At 39.7% G+C, this 18,370-nt stretch overlaps 1 protein-coding gene across 4 annotated transcripts in view; it reads right to left on the bottom strand.

The window, feature by feature from the left end:
* The window catches only part of LOC129762258 (uncharacterized), a 78,846-nt gene extending 74,446 nt beyond the window's left edge, over positions 1-4,400 (bottom strand). For 2 of the 4 annotated variants that reach the window (XR_008740590.1, XM_055760353.1), the window contains exon 1: positions 4,256-4,400. The gene's annotated coding sequence lies outside the window, so the exon portion shown is untranslated. Of the gene's footprint in view, positions 1-4,039; positions 4,056-4,164 lie in introns of those variants that run through there. The other 2 variants (XM_055760354.1, XM_055760355.1) reach the window with 2 other exon arrangements.
* Positions 4,401-18,370: the final 13,970 nt, after the last annotated feature.

Below are 18,370 nucleotides of genomic sequence, written 5' to 3'. Positions count from 1 at the left end.
TTAGATGTAAGGAAAGGATAGTTTTTAAGAATGGAGTGTAAAGTGTGAGTGTAAATGAGAATGTGAGTATGAGTGTGAACATTGTTACAATCTCCTTAAATCCCATCCTTTTCCTAATGGAAAAGTGTCACCCTTCTAAACTCGAGTCGACCGCAAGTAATCGGTTTCCTATTTTATTAACCAAAGAATTAAGGAAACATGTTAATATATTCTAGTTAAAATATAGTTACGAGTCTGGCTCCTTTAAACTTATGTTACTGAGCCTGTAAAAATAAACGAGTTAATAAAAAAAATAGCCACGATTTCACTTACAGAATTCATGACTATACTAGGTAGTTTTTCCAGAAATGTTTATCGAAATGCGTGGGCTTTGAACAGAACAACGTCGAAAAGATTTGCAAAAATGGTGTACAGAACCTCGATTTTCACTAGGAAAGCTAGCGAAAATGGAAAGTATAAGTGAGATAGCCATGCGAACAGTGATCAAGAAGTTCAGTGAGGATAATTCGTTTTGAGGATAAACCGAAACATGTCGAAAAAAGGCTCCGTCAGCCTTCGTTTGAATAATCGTACAATGAAGATGTTCGTGCAAAAGAAGGGTACATCAGAACGGGATGAAGCCAAAAAGATTTGCGTCTGCAAACCTATAAGAAACAGAAGCAGTCGAAACGAACCCCCCAAAGTATCGATTAAGCCCCGAGTGCGGAAGTTATACGATACGATGCTTGCTGGAAGTTTTAAGTGTATAATAATGGACGACGAAAGGTGAAATTCGACTATAAATCCTTACCTGGGTCACAGTGTTATACGGTGCGAGAAGGGTATTAGACCAGTCTGAAACCACCATTTGTAACCTTTTTCAAAGCTTACAAGCTGAGATTAATCGCTTGGTGATTGTTTTGATACCAATGAAAAATAAAATATTGTTTGTAAATGTAAATAACAGCACAAGAAATAATAGAATTATATAAAATAAATTAAATAAAAGCAAAGCAGAAACAAATTCCACAAAAATTAAAATAGAAATTCCGGCAACTCACTCTGAGTTTCGTCATCACGCAACGTATCCCAAAAAAAAGAAAAAACGTGCAGCACGGCAATAAAGAAACGATGTGCCGTTAAGTGAGACGGCACAGCAAGCACAGTGTAGAGATATTTGAAAATTCGTATTAACGGAAAGATTAATTGCTTTTGCAAAAGTGGTTTTGCTCACATAACATTTACAGTGCGCAACGTTAGTGAGCGTAGCTAGTAAGGCGGACTGCCATACAAATGAAACATAAATTTCTGCAACTAATCAAGCAAATGGAGCCAAAGTTGGCATGTGAAAGTTTCAGGTGGCACGAAATGGTGGTGAATAGACACTCATCCCCCTTTCTAAGAGAGGGCTACGATACAAATGAAGCATAATTTTTCTGCAAAATTCAAGATTTAATCAAGCAAGCGTAAATTCCAAAATCCGCGTAAAATAAAACCGCGTAAATTCCAAAATCCGCATAAAAATAAACCGGGTTGATTTGAAATCCGTATAAAGATCTAACAAACAGTAAATTATTAATTAAAAATGTAAATCATATTTTAACAATTGATTAACTGATTTTTTTTGTATGCTGCAATCATGATATCTGTATCTCCTTTTATTTCTCAGCTACTAATCAGTGGTACAATACAAACTTATTTCGTGAAAAGTCACATCAATTAGCACATTGAATTTGTAAAAACCGCGTAAAATAAAACCGCGTATAAAAAAACCGCGTAAAAAGCGACTTCAGTGTACTTCAGAAGCATTTTCTTCTGTTTTTGCATCAAAAACTCCGTGATAATTGGGTAATTTGGCATCAACTTATAACATCCGGAAAGTCAAGGCATGGTCTATTGAACATGGAATTGTTTATTGGGATTCAGATTTTGGACTGATCAGCTTGTTTACTAGATCAAAACCCTATCAAGAACATATGAGGAGTGATTGTACTAATATTAGATGCAGCTTACAAGCAGTATGAGTGATTTGAAGAGCTTAAACGAGCAGTATCCTCTGCGTAGAACGAAATACACACTACAATATGCCGCAACTTGGTCAAAACCACCCTGAATGGGTTATTTGAACTGATTGGAAAACTAAAGATGACCTACGAATTAGAAACTCATTGTAATTCATGTGAAATTGACGTTAATTTTGTAAAGTAGTGAGAGTATCTTCATCTGGTTCTATAGTAATAAAACACTGGGATTTTAGTTTTTTGAATGTTTCGCGCCTGGACACAACAATAAAGTTCAAATGGCCAGTCTTATAAATGAAGATAGTTATTATATCCTACACTATATACTTTAATTCAACCGACTGCTTCCATAGCTCTGGAAATTCAGAAAAAATGAGGTGTTCTATAGTTGTGAAACGCAGTGTATAACAGTTCGGCTGAAAAGTTCATAAGGTTGACGTCTAGATGGCGCCTCTTGCAAAAATCTGCTTGAATATCACAAAGCACCAACTCTCAATGGATACGTGTCAAAATTTGACAGCAATCGGTCGATTGGTTCGTGAGTTACAGCATTGAGAGTGAAGCAAAATTGAATGAATTGGGCTTCGAATTGCTTCCGCAACCACCGTATTCTCGAGATCTGGCCCCCAGCGACTATTCTCTATTCGCAGACCTGAAGAGAATGCTCGCTGGCAAGAAATTTAAGACCGATGACGAATTGATTACCGAAACTGAGGCATGTTTTGGAAAAACCGAAAGAGTACTAGAAAAATGGTATCGAAAAGTTGCAAGATCGTTATAATCACTTTATCGCCCTCGAAGGCAATTATCTATTATCTATCTATCTATCTATCTATCTATATATATAAAAATGGAGTGATGTCTGTCTGTCTGTCTGATTCTCATAGACTCCGTTTATTTCGTCAGGGCCGTTTATTTCGTTTTCACCATGAAGTTTGGAAGGGAATAAGGCCCAACGTTAACACTCAATTGACACATTGAATGTCTCGGAATGTGAAATACCCTAAATTACCTTCTAACAACCAAATATTCGGCGGCTAAAAAACACGCGCGACACGGTCGTGAACCTTTGCCTGCGTATTACCATTCCGTATGCGTCCTCATTTGGCAGAGATAACATCCCAAAAGTATCTACGTATCACCGTCACCTTGAAAAATCCCCACACAACCAGAGTTTTGCTTTGAATTGAAATGGGAACTATCTGTTTTTTTTTCTACCGTTGTTTTTTTATCTATCATGACAACTTCATAAGGGTTCAACTTAATTGCTAGTGTCGCACCACAGGAAATGAATGACACAGTGTGAGGACAGCTATCAGAGCCATCCGATAAGAACGCAGCAAACGGTGTCGTGATAAGTGCATTCTCGGATACACACCGGGCGACGACAGGTAGGCAGAACTCACGCTGCAGTTCGTCCGTGTTGCGTTTGTCCCGCCGAAGGTCAGTCACATTACGCGCGCATTGAATTGTCTGTCTGTCACCCGTCTGAAGAATCATAGAGGTTACCGCTACCACCCGCATTGAAGTTACCGCCGTCGCCGCCGCCATCGTCGCTCGGAACAAATCGCCACACGCCTTCCACATCGTTTGACAACCCTTGACCATTACCAGTTTGCTTGTTTACCGAGCTGAGAATTGGACACTGGCGGTGACGATTCTGTTTTTTTTCCAAATAGTAGGCGTAAAAACTTCGCCACTGTCATCGCTCGCAACAACCCATTTCACTCGCCACGGTCGGTCGAGAGGACAACGCGAATAAAATATGTGAACCGTGTACACACAAATCTACTTCCATTCCAGGCCTGTTGTCCCTAATTGGGTTGTTATTCAATTTAGGCTTTACGAAAGCAGCTTATCTCCGGCTGTGCACTGTTGTTTTCGTGATTTGTATCGCCCCTAACCGGGGTGATTTTATTTGCTGTTAGAACACGAACAAACACACTTTGCTGCGTGGCAAACAGTCTCCCTCCGGAGCACCCGACCCGGTAGCAGTTAACACTTTCGTCTAATCTTCACTGGTCAAGTGGTAAACACACAACACTTCTGTTTCCGATGACTCTTTCCGTTGATTCTTATCTTCAGCTTATTTGCATGTCTTCGTCATTATCATTCACATTCACATCAGCCACTGGTCGTAGAGCGCAAATTAACACTTATTCACCATCAAAACCCCACTCAGTGGTCTTCTGTGTACCACTACTACTATCACTACTCCGTTAGAACCCTAGCAAGGTCCAGCCTAGAATACCTACACTGCTTTTTCTCCACCACCGCTGGCAAACTTCTGTCCGAACAGGTTGCTAGCTCGATTCGTACTGAAACCGTAGTCTGCTTACTGTTTGGCTAGATTAAGCTGCCTACGCTCCTACGCTACGCTGGTGGTTCTCCCGCTCCCGCCGTCATCGGAGGGGGAGGGGTGGGGGGTGAAATGGATAATTTATCGGTCCCGTGTCATGCATATACCCGTGTGTATATGTTTTGGGGGTACGTACGTACACACCTGTACGAGCGGCGACGCGGAGAGCTGACCGATGGCCTCTGCTCGCGCATTGGATTGAGCCGCGCTCGCACGCTCGCTCTATGCGCTCCAAAGGTGTTTCCACAGCTGGTGGTGTTGGCGTGAACAGGGGATAGGGTCGTCTACACAGATTTTAAGAGGAACGGAAAGTTGGCTCTACTTGGGTTATTTATTTTTGAGTTGAAAGTACAACCGCTTACAAGTGAAGGTATTTCCAATATTTACATTTTTCCAATATCAATACAGGGAAACTTCGATATAACGTACCCTCGTTATAACATACCCTCGATATAACGTCACTCGGTATAACGTACATTTTACCTCGATATAACGTACACATTATCGAAGGCCAAAAAAAATTTTTTTTTTAAATTTTTTTTCTGAAAGTACAATAAATTATCTGTATTTTGATACTAAAGCTTGTGTTGTAACTTTAACCAATCCCGAAATACAACTGTTTTGTGATTCCGGATTCTAAAAGAATCAAACTTCAATCAACAGAACGAAGGGAAACATCATGAGAAAAGTTGGTTTCGTATTCTTATTGATTTTATTAATCAACCTTACTCAAACAGCAACACAATAAAGTAGTATAAGCTACGTTCCAGAGTTCTTTATTATGCTTCGATATAACGTACAATTCGATACAACGTACAATTTTGAAAGTAAAATGTACGTTATATCGAAGTTACCCTGTAGATTGTATTAAATTCCACAGATACATTGCTTGAACTTATTCATAAACTTAAACATGAACACCAAATAAAAATAAACAAACCCACAAAAACAACTGTAAATACATAACAAAAACAATGAAGAAGGTCATAGTGTATCATAAAACAATGTTGTAGCCTAAAGCGGCCCATAGACGATCAATATTATTGCTCAATATTTTGGTTTGGGCACAATAATTGTTCGTCTATGGGCAATATTGGAAGGTTATGAAATATATTGTGTTATTTTTAAAATTTTGGAAATATATTGGGCAAACGGGATAATATTGTGCCGTCTGTTGGCAATATTGTTCAAATTTAGAGGCGAATGAACTGCAAAGTTTAAAGCCCCTTAAAACAAAGAAGAAGAAGAATATTGTTCAATATCCTTTCAGTTGGTTCCTAGCGGTCCTTTGAATTAAACATCTCATGCGCGCGTTATTATCATGAGCACGCTTAGGGCATTTAGTGCTCCCGTAGCCGAGTGGTTAGCATCACACCTAACATGCCGGAGGTTCGGGTTCGATTCCCGTTCTGGTAGGGGGAATTTTTCGTCAAAGAAATTTGCTCCGACTTGCACTGTGGTCACGCGTAACGGGTGTTAAATAAAAAATGAGAATTTTTTCAAAACCTTTCAGTAACTCAAATAAAGAGCGTAAAGTTTTCATTCTCCAAGAAAATTGCACTTTGGGCTCCCTAGAAACAATAGGCGTGTTTGGTTTTGCTAGTTTGAATTTAGTCAAAGCAAAGATGGCGTCGAAACAGCACGTGCTCCGCGAACGCATTGTACGGTTCTAGGAAACGCATTTCCAGCAAGGAAAAAAGTTCACGGTGGCACATTTTAAGGAAGAAAAAGCACCTGTCAGTACGGTATATCGTATCCTGGGTTCCCTGAACGTTGAGCGGAAGGTCGGAAGTGGTCGTCCGGTGACGATAATGACGAAGCAGAGGAAGACATCGTTAAAGAAACTGTTTGACAACAAGGATGCAACCAGCCTGCGTGACGCCGGTCGGATATATGGCTGCTCCCACGTATTGATCCATCGGACCCTCAAGATGGAAGGAATCGTCTGCAGGAAGAAGACGAGGTCGCCGGAGTACACGGAGGAGCTGATTGAGACGGTTAAATCACAGTGTCGGTGGATGACCAAAAAATACCGCGGGACGTCTTTCGTTCTGGACGACGAAAGCAATTTTCCGCTGTTCAAAACGCATATTCCAGGAAATGATAATTACTACTCCAGCGACAAGTCATCCACACCGCCTGAAGTGAAATACAAGTTCAAGCACAAGTTTGAAAAAAAGGTTATGTTGTACATCGTCATTTCCGACCAGGGCATTTCAAAGCCTTGGTTTAAGCCGAGCGGTCTGGCAATCAACCAACAAATCTATCGAGAAGAGTGCCTCGATAAAATCCTGCTGCCGTTCCTGAACGAGCATCACGCTGATGGGAAGTACGTCTTCTGGCCGGACAAGGCGTCTTCCCATTACGCCAAGAAGACGCTGGCGTATCTTGCGGAGAAAAAGATACCGTTCGTGCCGAAAGATCGTAACCCAACAAAGTGCTGTACAACGTTCTTGTGAGAGCATCGCGACAAAGTTGCGTCAAACAACAGACCACGGCCCTTACTCAAACATTCACTGACATTTTTTTGAAGAAAATACATTATGTTATTAATAAAAAATACTGAAATCGATAAAAAAAATTTTTTTTATATGTGGTTGGAAAAATTCTCATTTTTTATTTAACACCCGTTATTCTAGAGCTTGCCACTCAGTATGCACTCAAGGCGTGTTATTTGGCATAGAAATCTCAACCAAGTACTAGTAAAATTGACGCAAGTAATACTACGTTGAGACGGCGAAGTTCCTCTAGGAACGTTAGTGTCATTTAAGAAGAAGAAGCTTAGGGCATTTATATACTGACACACAGTAAGTAATAGCGTCACACATATCCGGGTCGCAAATGCAATTTCATAATCTTCTCTTGATCTCCATTTCTTATCACTCTCGAAGATTTTCAATACGAAAAAAAAGGTGGTAATCGCTTGGTGCCAGGACCGAACTAGATGGTGGATGCATTAAAACTTCCCAACCATGCTTCCGGAGTTTCTGGTAAGTCGCTACAGACGTGTATGACCTTGCGTTATTCTGATGGAACTCAACCTTTTCTGTTGGCCAACTTCGGCCGTTTCTGGTAAATCGCTAGCTTCAAACGGCCCAGTTGTTGACAATAGATATCTAGATTGATTGTTTGACCATACGGAAGCAACTCATAATAAATTATTCCTTTCAAGTCCCACCAAAAGCACAGTAGAACCTTCCTAGCCGCTTATCTTGGGTTGGCCACCGTTTGGGCTGCTTCACCTTGCCTTGACCACGATCATTTTTGCACAATATTGTCGTATGTGACCTATTTCTCATCCTCAGTTGCCATCCGTTTAAGAAATGGATCGATCACATTCTGTTTGGCCAAAGCTTCTCAGATGGAAACTCGACCCAACATATTTTGGTGTTAATTTTTGTCACAACTAAACATCGAGCTTCTTTTTGAATCCAGCTTTGCGCAAATAGTTTGACACTTTTGTATGGTCGATCATCAGCTCCTGGGCGATGCTACTTCATACTATGCTTCCTCAACATAATATTATATTGTTTCGAAAAAAAAAGCTTTCAACATTTTGAATCAACGTCAGCCGTTAGTTATTCTTCATTGTTTATTTTATGGAGACTGTACAATTTTCGATAAAAAGGTCACTGGATTACGGTTACAGTTGAAACAAGAAACACGTGATACGCACAATACGGATACAATTTATTAAAGATTTACTAACGATGAACAAGTAACAAGCAAAGTTGACAAAATACGTCTGATCGTTACAAGATCTTTATTAGAACTGAGCTGAATCAACTGACTGCGAGCCCAAGCCATCTGAGTTCTCTATCATAGTAGATAGTTTAAGTGAGAGTGAGTTCCTCCACTCTCGCCATCATCAGTAAAGCTGATGATCGGTGCAGAGTGGGTTCGGTGGTCGAAAGCTTTCCTTATATTAAAGGGTGTGTCACATCAAATTGCATCACGGAAAAAACGCTGTAGAAATTCGCCCAGTAGACCGATCCTTTTGAAAATTTTAGACAGTAAAATAAAAACTATTAAACAACTTTTGGCATTTTCTTTTTATTCATACTTCGAGCCCAAGCCCGTATGCTCGCACCTTCCTCTTTACCCCGTCCATAAGGTTCTGTACAACGTCAGGTTGTAGTTTTTTTTTTGAACAGAAATCCATTTTCTCTTGAAGTCCGCCTCCGATTTGACAACTTTTGGGTTCTTCCGGAGGGCCTGCTTCATAATCGCCCAATATTTCTCTATTGGGCGAAGCTCCGGCGCGTTGGGCGGGTTCATTTCCTTTGGCACGGAGGTGACCCCGTTGGCTTCGTACCACTCCAACACGTCCTTTGAATAGTGACACGAAGCGAGATCCGGCCAGAAGATGGTCGGGCCCTCGTGCTGCTTCAATAGTGGTAGTAAGCGCTTCTGTAGGCACTCCTTAAGGTAAACCTGCCCGTTTACCGTGCCGGTCATCACGAAGGGGGCGCTCCGCTTTCCGCAAGAGCAGATCGCTTGCCACACCATGTACTTTTTGGCAAACTTGGATAGTTTCTGCTTGCGAATCTCCACCGGAACGCTGAATGTGTCCTCTGCGGAGAAGAACAACAGGCCCGGCAGCTAACGAAAGTCCGCTTTGACGTAGGTTTCATCGTCCACTACCAGGCAATGCGTCAGCATTTCGGTGTACAGCTTCCGGGCTCGCGTCTTCCCCACCATGTTTTGCCTTTCGTTGCGGTTAGGAGCCTTCTGAACCTTGTATGTACGCAGGCCCTCCCGCTGCTTGGTCCGCTGGACGAATGAACTTGACAAATTCAGCTTATTGGCGACATCCCGGACCGAACTTCTCGGATCACGTCTAAACTGCTTAACTACGCGCTTGTGATCTTTTTCACTGACGGAGCATCCATTTTTGCCGTTCTTCACCTTCCAGTCGATGGTTAGGTTCTCGAAGTATCGTTTTAGAATTCTGCTGACCGTGGATTGGACGATTCCCAGCATCTTACCGAAGTCCCGATGTGACAACTCCGGATTCTCGAAATGAGTGCACAGGATGAATTCACGACGCTCTTTTTCGTTCGACGACATTTTTCCAAATTTACGAAAAATTTACAGTGAAGCATGACCAACGTGATCTATACACTCTTATCTGATTATAAGCGAAAGCTAAAGATATAATTCCTAAAAATTAAATTTCTACAGTGTTTTTTCCGTGATGCAATTTGATGTGACACACCCTTTATACAGAGACTTTAAACTTGAAGCTTCATTCGCCTCTAGTGATTCGATTAACGACATCCTTCATTAAAAGAAACGGGACTAAAGATTTCATGAAGGGCCGTTAACAATTCTCGACAACGCTTGATGTCAGGATCGATTGATGAAGTTCAGATTTTATTGAGAAAGCAAAACAAAAAAAGCCGTATTCATACGGTTTGTAGACCACCTTGTAAACTTTTGAGGACAACATGCTTTTTCTGAGAATCTATAGTGTTCGACATTTTTTAGAACTTACTAGTTTTTCGCAGTTTTAACTGAGATGTGGCTTAGAATCCACACAGGTGTGATGGCAAAAAAGTCACGAATTCAATGGAGGGCTCATTATAATGCCGTGAAACCAATTTATGTGGACTACAATGGTCTGATCACAGTCATTGAAGTTTTGTACGACCCTGCCGGGATCTCGAATACTAGATCAAGTGCAGTCCGTTCTTCCAGCAGTGTGTTCATAATTCTGTGTTGTCTGTACTTCTAGTGCAGTGTACTACGTGAAGTAGATCTAACGCTGAACTATTTATAAACAATGGTTTAACTCTGGGCAACGCTATGACCAGACAGAATGCACTGGAATTTTCTTTCGTTTTCTCAAAAGGAACAGTCTAGCCCAAAAGACCATTCGAAAGCCTTTTTTTTAAATTTAAGATTTCGAATTTGCTATTCGAAGAAGAATTCGTCATCAGGTAAGCAGTCTAGGCGAAAGATCTTCCTATAATGCTATGATGAAGCATTGATCGAGAGATTTTGTGATTTCTTGTACATTTCATCTAATGTTATAATAAATAAGTTTTTTGGCTCGGAAAATTAGATTTTCCATTAGAGAACGAAAACAAAGTCTTTGACTCTGGTGGCAAAGACTATTTTTTCAACCAGGTTTGATTGAAGGGGTGACACTCAAGATACCCGCCCCGGGTGTCATCCGGTCGCGCTACGCCACTGCCTATCTGCGTTGACGGCATTGACTTCGTGTTGCACCATTTGGAAAAGGAATGTTATAATGCATTTTGAGAATGAAATGAACACACTTTTAAAATAAACATTATGAATGATAATTTACTTTTTCGTGCCGAATATGTATTCTATGTGATAGAGTAATACGTTTTCTCGCAGCTTGTGAAATAATATTGAACTAATATTGTGTCTGATAATAATTTTCTATTATAATGGTGAGTTTTTAAAAAATGTTTTGAAATACAAGTCGGACTCGATTATCCGGAATGTTGATTTTATTTCACTCCGGATAATCGAATCATAAAAAAATTGAAAGAAAATCTCTTGGTAAACGTAAACTATTTATGATTTGCACTTATTAATTTGTATATTGCAGTGTTGTAGCCACAAATTGTCTGGCGTCCCCTGTGGGGAGGGGTAATGTTTTGATAACCGAAAAAAATGTGCAAGGGGCTCATGGGCCAAAATATTATTCAAATGGTCATGAGATGGTTAAGTGAATCAACCTTAGGGATGCTAGGGATGCTATGTTTTGAGTGGCCGAGGCATGGGTCGAGGTACAGGCTGATTCCATTGTCAAGTAACGTAGAATGCTGATTCAGTTTTTATGAAAACCGTTCAATAACTCAAGTTATATTATCAAAAAACAAATTTTGAGATTTAGATGATAACAAATATCGAGATGTCAGTAGATCTCTACGATTCATGCAATTTGAAGACATTTGGCATTTTTTTCAAAACTCCGATTCCATGCACTTGGTTGATTTTACGGTTTTCGAAAGACTCAGACCTTGGCGACTTTGCGACAATAGTAAACTGAGGTGACACTGAGGTTAAAAACTTCAGATCTTCATTTTCTACCAGTCTGAGGGCCTTTTTTCTTTCCTTTTTTACGACTAGCGGCCACGGCAATTATCACGCAGCACAAATCTTCACTCAACATATTGACTTCATGAAATTCCGGCAGGGACTGTTTGCACAATGTAGTTGTACGTCTGTGCTCGTGATTGTGCAACATTTTTCACAACCTTCAATATCGCCTCCACACGGTACAATCTTTTGAACAAACCAAATTATTGTACGATAATATTGACCGTCTAGGGGTCACAATCAAAATATCAGACAACCCACATTGCTCCATAATATTGAACGTCTATGGGCCGCTTAACACGGGAGTTTTAACATCTGCTTTGCAGTCCAAGTAGAGCTAAACAAACTCAAATATGGTCGAATAAACGTTTCCACTTCAATACTGGCTAAAATTAGGCTGACCAAATAGTTCAGGGATTAAAACGGGACATTTATTATTCAATATTTTTTTAAGAATTTTATTGAGGGCCTGATTCTCGAATACACTACGAAAACACTTCACGGTGGAAACGGTATGAAACCCATTCCCGATGACAACAGTACGGTGTCGACATCTGGATGCGAGATTAGTTTCCCACTAAATTTATCATTATAATATCAAATTATCTTCAGATGAAATTTTTGTATGAGATTATTATATCACATGAAGAAAACAAAGTTTTCCACTCACATTGAATACCAGTTTGATACGAAGAAGTTAATTTTCATTAATGATTTTTTATTTGAAAAGTGCTCATTCTGCCTGAAAACTCATCATTATCTTCGACACTTCACTAACTCGTAAAACGTAATTCAATGGCGTGCCGTTTATTTCGTTTCCACCGTGAAGTGTATTCGAGAATCAGGCCCTGAGTGAATAAAATCGAGATTAAATCCAATCAATCAAACATTCTTAGATGTACCCGCTTGCTCCCTACAACGAAGTAATACTCAGATGCTGGAGAGACTTTGCAAAGCAGATTATTATAATCTTCGCAAGTTTTATCATAAAATTTGTCAAATTCAGATCAAAGTTCTTTCTAACAAGTATCATAGCATTTATATCATGACTTTTCTGTTGTCCAAATATTGATCATCGTAGACTGATGCCGATGCTACCATGCAAACACAACATATAATCAGTAAGCTTCACGAGTTATTTGCAGTTCAGAAGTTTGTTTTCCTTTTCTGAAAATATTTTCCTACAAGGATTTGAAACTGATACGGATTATTTTCTTCACCTTTTTACCTCACTAATCTTCGTTTCTTCGTTTTTTTTTCTCAAAAATTAATGCTCCATTCTGCAAAAATGGTTACAAATTAAATATTCAAAGTATTGCCCATCGCTAGTCACAACTTTTTCCCATCTTTCTGGCAATTCACGAGATCCCCTTGCCACGAAACGATCCAATTTTTTAATTCCTCAAAATTGGAGAAGTGCTGGTCAACCATGTTGCATCGATCGAAATCGGACGGAGCAGTGTCTGGAGCGCGTTTCCAAGTATGTTTTGACCGGTTTTACGACATGCTGTCGAGTATTGTCGTGCTGCAAAATAATTTTATTGTGTCTTTGCTCGTATTGTGGCCGTTTTTCCTTCAGTGCACGACTTAAACGCATCAATTGTCGTCGGTAGAGGTCCCCCGTAATGGTTTCATTCGGTTTAAGCAGCTCATAGTACACCACACTCAGCTGGTCCCACCAAATAGACAGCATAACCTTCTGGCCGTGAATATTCTGCGCGGTCGTCGATGTTGATGCTGTTTGCTTTTAAACGATCGGATATGGTTTGCTGAGCTACTCAAAGTGTATCTGCAAGTTCTTGTTGCGTTTGTGACGGATGTTGATCGAGTAAAGCCTCCAATTCTTCATCTTCAAACTTTTTTGACGGTCCGGAACGTTCTTCGTCTTCCATGTCAAAACAACCTCTTTTGAACCGTACAAACCACGTCTGACACGTTCGGTTCAGTTAGAGTAGGTCACCATAAACTGCCACCAAAATGCGATGACTTTCCACAGTTTTTTTTCTTCATATTGAAGTAATGAAGTAACACTCCCCGCAAAAACACTCTCGTTGGTACGTTATTCGACATATTCGAAGTGGCAAAAACTGTGTTTACGCTTCAACTGGTTGACATATACTAAAAGACGCGTAATGACAGTGGCTTTCCAGCGAATGTCTGGAAATTTGATTCACTGGAATAATAATGAAGTTACGCCATCTGTTGTAAAACCGACGAAACTTATCTGTACACCTAATATATTGAATAGATTGAAAAAAATATATATATTTTTCGCTATTCTGATGCAAAGCGCAAGGTAATGCGCCTAGTGCATCCAGCTCCTTGTCCATTTCCTCTCACTTGATTTTAAGCTCTCTTCTGCATACGCCTCTGCAAAGCCTCTGTCAATATCCACATTTTCCTCCATAAGTTGAATGAGCCGCTCAACCTGATGGGAATTGTTTTTTTTTCATTTTTTTCACTGAAAGTTGACTATAAATTACAATTGATGGCATCAGATTTACCTTATTCAGACAATTCAGATAGCGTCACAAATATTTAAAAAAAAAATAAAAGCGAAGAAAACGAATGCCGATGTTCAATTAATAACATCATTAAATAAATCGAAACAAACTCGGCTCGTCAGGCTGTGACAGTTCAGACACTAGCTTTTAATCCGTCGAGTCGGACGAGTTTCTCGTTTGTTTTTCGTCGAGCTCGTCATCTGGAATATCGCGTATAACGCTTTTGAACTTGACTACGAGAGCTTGACTTGTCATCATAAACTTGTTCCACCAATTGGATCGTTTTGGGTAACATTAGCAAATCTGGAACATGACAAATGTACCTTTTTCCTGTGACTACTCCGGCCTACAATGAGCCAACAGGGACGTTTCGAATACAATACGGAACCCACTGTCGTCGTGATTTCTCAGTTTGCTTTATTATTTTAGTTTCTCAGTGATTCGACCTATCGCTTCTATAGCATCATATCAATAAATATGACATACAGAGATGTAGTTCATGCAATTTGTTTTTATACAAGTTCTAATTAGCTTGTGTTTTTTTTTATTTCGTTTTGTAGTATTTTGCAATTAATTTAAATAAATAATTTAAACCTCTTATTTACTCTCGTAATTTGTTTAAAAGACGACTAAGACTTTCTTTTAATTATAGAAGTAATATTTTGTTTAATTTAATAGTTTCTTTACCTCGCTTACGATTATCTTTACTTTATATATCTCGTAGTTTTACATAGTGATAAAACGTAATTACAGTTAACAACATAAAATTTGACTAGCTAGAAAGTTTTCACTTTTATATCTCCTTCTTTTCACACATTTCCCCGTTCAATATATTTGCTTCAAATAAACCTTTCTCTCTTTCTCTCAGTGAATTTCCTTCCTTCCGCGCCCCACCCTTCGCTGACATTACTGATCCTTCTCTTCCCACTACTACCGCTACTCGTTTGACTATTAAACTTGGTTTATTTTGAACGCCACACTGCGCGACCAGCCTTATCGGAGACCAGAGCGCGTGGTGATGCGCGTGCATATTGGTGGATGGGCACAATATGAACCAAAAACCGAACGAACACACGAATATAAAGGCACGTCCACATCATGCCGAATGATGCCGATCGGTCTGTACAAGGCGGAATATTCGGTTCGTTATGTAATGTGGACGCCCCATCGGGTGCACGAAGCCGAAGTCCCATCCGATGCACGAAGTCGTCACGAACACACGAAGCACAATGTCGTCAACGCTAATTTACTTCGTTTTGTTTTGGTTCAACTTTCTCGAACCGGACCCACTTGTTTCGGGTTGGGTTCGGTTTGATTTGAGTCGGTTTTCGGCACGTCGGCAAGCCCGGGCGGTACGTCCACTTTTAGTCGGCTTTACTGGGCGGCCAAGGCCGATTGGCGTAATGTGGACGCGTCTTAACAAATAAACGGCAGTTTATCTTAGTTCAATATTCTCACGCACGCTTGTATGCACTTAATGCCCGGTCAAACGGAAAGTGATTTTTTTTACTAAATAGCCAACAACAGAACAAAAGTAAGGACGGGAAAGGTGCGATGATGAGCGGTTGTTGTCGACCAACAGGTAACATTTTTTACAAGTTAATCATATCTTTACATTTATATACTTTTTTTTACAGAACGAAATGTACAAGGGATAAAGCAGACGGTTTCGCGATGATGAGGGGTCAAACAACCGTAATTTACAACCGCTGACAATAGTAATACTAGCGGGGGGTCAGCTGATGTGATGTGGCGTAAAAATCCCACTTTCGTAAACAAGATTAACAGGGAAGTAGTTTTCAAACAATGGAGGAAGGATGGGCACGGGAAAGGACTGCATAAATAAATCGATAATATAGTACATATATACATTTATGAAGGTAGTAAACAGAGTCGAATGTTACGCAAATTTAATAAAAAAAAAAAGTATGGGAGATGATTTAAAAAATAGGAAGGATATAAAAATCACAGCATTTTAATCAACACAAATCCTATGTGTGTGTACGGATATACGAATGGCATCATCATACGGCCCTATGGCGGAAAAAGATGTGAACGATGTACAATACTACAGAAAGGTGGTCTCCTCCCTGAAAATATATCATTCGCCGTTTCTTGCCCACGCATTCCGTATCACTATTCTGTTCCTCCACACCAAGTGTATCTACAAATACAGCCATTCCATGCCAAACCGATATAGTGGTTCTCAGATTTTCGTGAAAAGTGGTAGTTTTGTTCCTTATCGCAAATTATTGAAGCCGTATTTTTTATTTTTTCTCGAGGGTGTCCATTTCCGAAAAATCTACCTTTTCCCTTTTTCCAAATATGACTTTCTGCTGGACCTACTGGACCTCATTCCTCAATCGACAGTTGAAAGAGCCGGACGTATAGTGATCCCCGATTTTTGAAATTAATCGTTCATCAGCAGTTTGTTATTCGATACGATTAATCGCCCCAAATAATCGATTAATCGATTAATCAATTAATCGTCACACTGAGAGAAATAATTAGTTAATATTTCTAATATTTCTCACTTGCTAGAAAGCCATCTGGAATCAAAAAAATATTCATTCTGCCTGAAAATCAATTATTATATTTTACGCTCCCCTAAACTTGTAAACGAAACTCAATTCGAGTTGACGGCATTGAGCTTCATTTACGAATTTAGGGGAGCGTCAAAGATGATTGATTTTCAGCATAAAACTGCAGCGGTCCTACGTTTTTCTCTCTCTGGGTTTGGATCGATTTATCGACGTAAATTATTCGTTCGCTTCGATTATTGGTTGTGCAGTATTCGTTCGATTAATAATCGATTCCTGTAGGAAGTATTCGATTAATCGATTAATCGAACGATTATCGGGGATCACTACGGACGTCTATTGTTCGAGTCTCCGCTATAACATCGAAGTTGGTGAAGTTTTTTTTTCTTCTCCGCCCTTTCGTAGCAATATAAATGCCCGGAACAGAGTTGCCAACCTTCCAGTTTTTCCTGGATATTGCCAGTTTTTTTTCAAGCATACCAGCAAAACAGCCAAAGGCAAAAAAATCTCCAGCTTTTAAAATTATCACAGTTTTATCCAGCTTTTTTATTTTTCGTCTTTTTCAAGTGTTTTATTCCCCCAAATTATACTTTCTTGTGCCCAGACTTCTGTACACTAGAATGTGTTTGCCATACTATGGCCCTGTGTACATGATATGCATGTAAACACATGCATTAGTGAATCGAGCAGTTGTGTAAGGGTATTTACTCCTAAATCAGCTATAATCCGTTACGAAGCAGTAAGTTTGTTGAAATTTAAACTCTCTTAGAGTAGAAGTCTTTTCAAATGCCAAAATCATCAACCACGTAGTGAAACGTATATTGGAACGTTATGAACCGCTCCGAATTTATTTTGGTTGTTCAAGTAGATAAGAACAACGTAAGATGATAAGTTACCAGATTATTCATTTAACCTTCTTGAATTATGCTCTAAGCATGGTGAACAATATTAACAGATTATTTCAAAGCGAAAAATATAGCCAATTGAAAAAAACCAACATTTCTGACATTTTCACATTTCTCAGCAACCGTTCAACGATTGTTTTCAGTAAACAATTTGAACAAACCCAAACTAAGAAATATAACAGGAGCTTCTATCTTCCATAAATTATGTAGACATTCATAAGGAACAGTCATGATCAGTGAGTATGACACAAAATACAAAAAAAAGAAGTATAATTCTAAAATGAATTAATTTAGCAACACTATTTATTCTGAGGTTAAAGGAATGGGGGCGAAACCCCCCTCAAACGAGGATTAGGAAACGAGGTGGCCCCAACTCGCCGATATGACGTAATCCGTGTCGTCCACCGACCCGCATTCGGAAATGGCGACAAGCATATTCTCGTTAGATCGATTGTCGATTGGGTCTGGTGTCATTTGGAAAAAAATTGGCCGAAAATCGACCTTTTGGGACTTTTGAGCCTGAGAGGCAATGAAGGTGTGAAAAAAACTATCGAATTTAAGGAACCAACCGATTTTGTTTATTGGCACCAAAAATTACCTGTGTAAAATTACAGCTCAACTGGACATGATTCAGGGGTGCCTCAAAGCCCCCAAAGTTTTGATTTTTTGATCCTCGAAAATATTCCAAGGGGGAGGTAAAGGAAATTTTCACAGTTGGACACAGCGGGACTATGAGGCTTCTATTGTTGTTTATTAAATAGCACCAGTGACCGATTCAGCAGATCAATCGTATGTGGAGTGAGAGCCTGAGATCACCATCACATGATGATTGATGCATGGACGTAGTAGCTAGAATAACACACAAAGATGATCAGTTGAGGGCCCTGAGTGATAAGCTCATGATTGTTCGCTTAGAAGCGGACACGCAATCAATTAGGCTACGAAGACCCCTTGGAAATTTGTAAAATCGATTTTTTTTTCA

The sequence above is a fragment of the Toxorhynchites rutilus genome, chromosome 1 (assembly GCF_029784135.1).
Source record: "Toxorhynchites rutilus septentrionalis strain SRP chromosome 1, ASM2978413v1, whole genome shotgun sequence".
NCBI lineage: Eukaryota > Metazoa > Arthropoda > Insecta > Diptera > Culicidae > Toxorhynchites > Toxorhynchites rutilus.
Note: the sequence above shows the minus strand (reverse complement) of the source record. Positions and strands in the feature narration are given on the sequence as shown.